The sequence below is a fragment of the Ursus maritimus genome, unplaced genomic scaffold, assembly GCF_017311325.1.
Source record: "Ursus maritimus isolate PB19 unplaced genomic scaffold, ASM1731132v1 scaffold_22, whole genome shotgun sequence".
Classification (NCBI taxonomy): domain Eukaryota; kingdom Metazoa; phylum Chordata; class Mammalia; order Carnivora; family Ursidae; genus Ursus; species Ursus maritimus.
The window spans coordinates 30154357-30161557 of NW_024424675.1; positions in this window are offsets into that span (position 1 = coordinate 30154357).

The window sequence follows — 7201 nt, forward strand, 5'->3', positions numbered from 1 at the left end:
ACAAATATAAGTGCCTGCTTATGTATTTTTAATTGGATCAAATAAAACTGAAGCTGCAAACAAACTCAAATTTCAATTATCTCACTAGTGAGGGGATTTCCTAATACCGTCTTTTTAAAAACCAAGTAGCTGCCAACCCTCTGCACATCTGACAAGCATGCCCCTGGAAATTTGGGAGCAAAAGACTCCCGTTACTTCTCAACAGTGAAAAAAATAAATACCGTAAAGGGGACAGATTACTCTTTTTTTTTTTTTAAGCTCAAGCATGCAATCTAATAATGCACAAAACTTGGCTGCGGGGTTGCTGGACACCTCCAGGGTTCCAATTTTCGGGGCGAGTGCGCGCTAGTGCGTAAGAAGGGGGCGGAGGGGGAGCGCGCTCCGAGGACGCGCCGGGGCCCCCGCCCCCTCCCGGAGCAGCAGGCTGGCACCAGCCCACCCTCCTCCACCCCTGCAAAGAGACGCAGGACGCCAATAGAGCAACTTCTCCGCGGGGGCGGCCGCGGAATAGCGGTCACCCCCGCCGCGCGCGCCGCACGGCCCGGCCCGCCCGGGGGTCCCTCTACGGCCCGCCCCGGGGGGGGCCTCCACACGCCCCGCCCCTGCCCGCCAGGCCAGGGGCTGGGGGCTGCCCGGACCCCCGCCCCTCCGCGCGGCCCGCAGCGGCGCACTCCCAAGGACGGCCGCCCGGCCCGAGCGCGGCCTGAGCGCGAGCGGGGCGCGGCGGAGGCCGGCTCCTCTCCTCAGGCCTCAGGCCGCCGCCTGCCCTCCGCCAGGCCGCCCGCCGCCGGCCCCGCTCGGACCCCGGCCGGGCCTCCGCGCCGCCGCAGCCCCTCATCCCGGCTCCATTCATAGGGGCACCCCAGCCCGGCCGGCGGGGCGGGGCCAGGGACCCGCGGACAAGGCCGGCCAGCGGAGGCCGGGGAGGAAAATAAAAAGTTAAGAGAAGAACTTACCTAAAATGGCTCCTGCAGCAGCCAAAATACAAACAGCTATTATTTGGTGAAGTTTAGCTCAGACACCCTGCAAGGACACCCTAACCCAGCTCGGACCCGCCTTCCCTGCAACGCCATTGGGCTTCGCCAGCCCAAAACACAGAGTCATTGGTCATCCTGGCTGCCGCTCAGGCGGAAGCCCATTTCAAGCTTGCTTGCAGGGGCGAGTGATGGGCTCGCTCCATTGTGCTCGTATTTGCATGGATGTGATCGCGGCTCTGATTGGCCGGCGCCGGGGCCGCCCCGCCCCCTGCCTCGCGCCCCCCGCCTCGGAGACGCCGCTGCGCGCGGCCCCGCCCCCCGGGACACAGCGGCGGGGCTACGGGGGCGGGGCGGGGCCGGGGTCCTGCGGGCCGAGGAGGCGGGGCGGGGTCCTGCACGCCGCAGACCGCAGGCAGGAGGCGGGGACCTGGAGCGCGCGCGGGCGTGGAGGGGGCTCAGCGCGCAGGTGGAGGTCTCGCAGGTAGCAGGCTAGCGAGCTGGAAGACCCGGGGCTGGCGTCTCCCGGGGTGCGAGAGGATGTGGCTGGGGTCCCGCGACAGAGAGAGATTCTGCTTGGGCCAAGGTCCCTCAGACAGAAGCGAGAAGAGGCAAGGGTCCCGCAGGTCAGGAAAAGATGCCGAGAAGCCAAGCAAAAAGCCAAGGAGCTTCATTCTGTGTCTCCAGCCGCATCTCCTGCCGTTCCGCCTGGCTCCCTGACACTCCTGGCACACGACGGGCTTCTTCCCAAGGCCCCCGTACTCCCCAGGAGTTTTGAGCCCCAGGGATCCTGCTTCTCCTTGATATACCTCCGAAGAATCAGGTGTCGAGTTATGGTGTATTTATGTTCAGGCCTATCTCCCCCACCATCCTTGTAGCATCCTCAAGGACAGGGCCCAACATATGGCAGAGATTCAACTGATTGTTTAATATTCTTTAATTCGTTCGTTAGCAGCTAATTTTTGAATATCCTCTAAAGGTCAGTCATTGATGTAAGAGAGGGGATACAGCGGTCAATAGGACAAAGGCCTGGCTCTCGTGGAAGAGGCATGCTAAGGGGAAAGAAAGACAATAAATAAATACAAGGGACAGGTAGTGAAAAATGCTGTTAAGAAAATATGTGGAGCAAGGGAGGGAGAGTTATCCACCTGCCTGGCCCAGTACACTATGGCATCCCATTCCTGGCCTCCTCCCGAGCAGTAATAGTCACCTGTCCCCCTCCCTCCCTTGCCTGCCCCTATTGTGGGTGTTTCCTTAGCACCCACTAAAAGAAATGGCTGGATTCTGACTCATTTTTCTTCAAAGTAGGAATGATCTGAGTCCTGGTGATTCCAAGAGCAGTTTGTTGGATACAGTTAAGATGACCATGGCTTGACTCTGTCAGGAGTAGCTGTAATGATGTAGCCAAGGCTTACTGTACCCCCAAAGAGAGGATATTTTTAGTTTTTTTGACGCCCCAGTGTTCCTGTGGTTTTCATCCTGTGACCCTAACTCCTTTCTGAGGACCACTTCTTGAGTTCTTGGCAGACACCAGAGACACCAGAAATTTCTCCAGGTTGAAAATACGGAGATAGCAGCCTCCTGCCCCCTGTCTACCTCACTTGTGCACATTTCTCTCATTGGACTTAAGGCTGGCCAAGATACCTCTTGGTCCTTCCTTCCTCCTCTCTCTTCCTTAAAAAAAAAATATATATATATATATATATGTATATATATACATGTATATATATATATACGTATATATATATGTATATATATATATACACACACACACATTTCTTAAGCACCAACTGTGTTCCAGATATTGTTCTAGACACAAAGGCAGACAATACCCTGTCCTCAGGGAGCTCATAAACTAGCTGGGATCAAGATGGAAATGGACACATTGATCCTGAGGATCTCCAATCCTGCCAAGCTGTTGGTGCGTAAGTATGGAGAGAGATGCTTGTTCCCCCGTCGCAAAGAGACAGCACGCTTGCCCTCCTGAACCAGCCGCTACAGAGGCTGAGGCAGGACCAAGCAATTGGTGGCCACAACCCTTCAGTCCAACACAGGATTAAGGGTCTAAAACTCTCAAGAGTGCTGATGGGGCTCAGGTCTGTGCACTTCAGTTTCTGGAACGGGGCTGGGCACAGAGTTATATCAGAGACAGACTTGGTGAATCCTACATGGGAGTCAAGTGGCCCTCCCTTTACAAAATCATGTCCTTCTCTCAGAAAAGATGAAATAACATAAACGAGGTGGGGAAGAATGGAGCTCCAGACAGAGGGAGCAGCACGCATATGCCAAGGCACAGAAGCAAAAGACAGCAATGAGAGGTGTGGGAGCAGGAAGGAGGCAAACTCGTCAGACAGTAATTCCTGTTCTTAAACTCGAGAAAAGTCTGTAGCACATAAGAAGTCAAACATAGAGATACAGATGTTATGTTACCAAACAAGAAATCAATAGGAGTCCACAACGGATCCACAAATGGGTGGTACATGTCCAAGCAAAGGGAAGGTCTGGAGGCTACACTCAGGAGAGGCAGCGGCTTGACGATCATAGTCAGGTCTGCAGAACTGAACAGGGTTGGTGGAATCTGACCCTTAAAACACTTGTGCTGTGGGGTACCTGGCTGGTTCAGTCAGTAGAGCATGCAACTTTTGATCTCGGGGGCATGAGTTCGAGCCCCACGTTGGGTGTAGAAATAATTAAATAAATAATTAAATCTTTAGAAAAGGGGGGGAACCCCATTTCTCCAGCATCCAGGGACCTACAGATAGGCACTAGAGGGGGAAATGAGACCACTAAGTGGCTTTTAGCACATCCATGGGGATATCTTAGCCTCTAGGACACAGAGCTTGACTCTACAGGGCAGAAGTAGGAGGCAAAAGGAGGAGGGTAGGAAAGTGAGAAGAACTGATACCAGGATGGTATCTGGCCTCTACTTCTTCATCTGGCCTCCACTATGTGTGGCTGATGGCTTCAGCTCAAGGGATTATCCTCTGAGAAGCCACATGACATGAGGCATAGCATAGCCTATGGGAGAGGAAAAGGAAGGAAATGTATTCACCAGCTCACCTCCCACTCGGTAAAGATCCACTTCAGTTGTTCATGAACAGGTGCCAAGTGGGGCTCTGTGGTGTCCCAAAACTCAGCGTTAAGAGGCTTACAGCGGGGTCATGAGGCAAAGATTTATCAGGAGACAGCTCATGAAGTCAAATGGAGCCCATGCAGAGCTGGACACCATAGCAGCTGCTCGGACTAGAGATGGTGGGCACTAAGAGACCCTGAAGGTCTGTTATGGAGGTGACAGTGATGATGCACAACTTTCTGGACCATATAATGTGTCCATATTTACAGAGGGCCTAGAAGAGCAATTCTTAGGGGCTCTGAAGGGGAGCCACAGAAGGGCTTCCTGCAGTTCTAGAACTTTCTTTTTTTTTTTTTAAGATTTTATTTATTTATTTGACAGAGAGACAGCCAGCGAGAGAGGGAACACAAGCAGGGGGAGTGGGAGAGGAAGAAGCAGGCTACCAGCCGAGGAGCCTGATGCAGGGCTTGAACCCAGAATGCTGGGATCACGCCCTGAGCCATAGGCAGACGCTTAACGACTGCACCACCCAGGCGCCCCTAGAACTTTCTGATAGTGACTCCATAAACACAGGTTACATCCTGCTTGACCATGTTCTTTCTTGCCTTCCAGCCTCTATTGACTTGTCTGTTTCCTCCACTGGACCGTGAGCTTCTTTATTGTTCTTGTTTATGTATGTGTGTCACAGAAAAGGCTATTTGCACCAGCCCATTTCATATTCATTCTAGGCTCTTCGAAAAACCACATTTCTCAGTAATCAGGTCCACGTGACTAAAATCTGGGTAATAGAATCTGGGCAGAATGATAGATACGTCTCATTTCTAGGCATCCCCCCAAACCTCCTATGTGAGCCTCCAAACTCTTCTCCTTTCCTCATCTGCTGGCCAGATGCAAAAATATCCAGTGGAGGACTTAGAAGCCCCCAAAAGTGGCAATGGAATGAGCCTGGGTCCCTGACTGACTGCATGGAGCAGAACCCCCGTGCTTACCCGCAGTGGACTGTGCTGTGAGTGAGAAATGAACCGTCTTAATGCCAAGTCACTGAAATGGGAGGATTGTTTGTTATGGCTATTAGCAGACTCTGACTAATACAGTACTTGTTTAACTTCATTTGATCTGATATCCCTCCAGGGTAGGGATTCTGTTTGTTTGGCTTTGGAACCCAAGCACTAGTGTGTTGCCTGATAGTAGGAATTGCTCAAAGCATGAATGGAAGTGAATGAGTTAATACTTCAGCCTGGTCTTAAAGGATCAGAGGTAGAATACCAGTAAAGGCGGCAGATAGAAAGTGTTCCACTTACAGTGGCATAGCATATGCAGAGTCAAAGAGACCGAGGAGAACATGCACAGTTCTCAACAGTGCAAATGGTTCATGATGTGAAAACGAGACTGCTAGGGTGAGGCTAGAGAGAAGGCAAAGGCCAGATCACAAAAGGTCTTATTCATTACACAAAGGAGTTTGAATTTTATGCTATAGGACTTGTTCAAGGATTTTAAACACGTATGTGATAGCATCAACTTTATGTTTAAGAAAGATCTATCAGCCTAGAAGAGGGATGAATTAGAAAGGAAGAAGCAAAAATGTAAATTTTTTAAAGCAACATTTCCCATTGCCCCTAAGTCATTCATCCCATGAGATGATCCAATAAAAAGAGGTTTCAGGGGGCACCTGCCTGGCTCAATGGGTAGAGCATGCAACTATTGATCTCGGGGTTGTGAGTTCGAGTCCCATGTTGGGCATGGAGCCTATTTTTTAAAAAATAAAAGATTAAAAAAAAAAGAGAAGTTTCAGGTTTAGGAAGTTGTGCATACTCTAGCCCATCTTGGAGGTTGCCATTGCTCATTAGCATATTAAAAACTGAGAGGTCTTGCATTAACGAAGTTGGTTAAACTTTCATAATTCTCAAAATTAATTGACCACAGAACCCTCTTTTCATTTAATACCTATTAAAACTGGTATTGGGATTAGATTTGGCTATGTATAACAGAAAAAAGGCATGATAAAATTGAAATTTATTTTTGTTTTGCATAAAAGAAATATGGGAAGCAGGCAGTTCAAGAATGGCATAGTAGTTCTATGGGACTGTCGGGAGTCCAAGCTTTAATATTTTTGCTCCACCATCTTTGCTTTCATTTCCAAGGTCCAAGATATCTGCTGGAGCACCAGTCCACATTTCCTTGGAAGGAAGAAAGGAAAGGCAAAAGGGAAAAAGTGGAGCTCGTTATGTCTCTTAAACAACCTTCCTGGAAATACTACACATCACTTCTGCTTATATCTCATTGGCCACAACTTGGTCACATGGCCAAATGGAGCTGCAAAGAGGCTGGAAAATACGGCATTTTATTTTGCTTGCCTGTGTGCCACATTAAAAATTGAGGTTCTCAGGGCACCTGGGCGGCTCAGTCAGTTAAGCGTCTGCCCTCAGCTTTGGTCATGATCCCAGGGTGCTAGGATCGAGTGAAAAGCCTGTTTCTCCCCTTCTCTCTGCCCCTCCCCACCCCTTGTGCTCTCTCCCTCTCTCATAGAAAAATAAAATCTTTAAAAAAAAATTGAAGTTCTCTCACTAAAGAGTTGAGAGGCTCAACTAGCAGTCTCTGGCACAATGCCCCACAGAGAGAATATTCCATAGAACATAAGTTGGGATAAAATGACTAAGGAGATTGATTTTTTTAAACATTTTTTAACAGCTTTATTGAGGCATAATTCACATGCCATACAGTTCACCACTGCAAATGTATAATTTGATGATTTTTAGTAAATTTATACAGTTGTGCAATGGTCATCACAATCCAATTTTAGAACATTTCCATCACCTCCTAAAGTTCCCTTCGTCCCATATACAGGCAATCCCTACTCCCACCCCCCAGGCCCCGACAACCACGGATCTGCTTTCTTCTTTGTAGTTTTTCCTTTTCTAGAAATTTCATACATATGGAATAGTATAATATGTAGCCTTTTGTGTCTGGCTTATTTCACTTAACATGATATCTTTGTGGTTTATCCATGTTGTAGAATGCATTGTTCTTTTTTACTGCTGAATGGTATTCCATTGTATGGATATGCCACCTTTTGTTGTCCACTCACCCGCTGATGGACATTTGGATGGTTGCCAGTTTGGGTCTGTGATGAATATCACTACTAGGAACATTCACA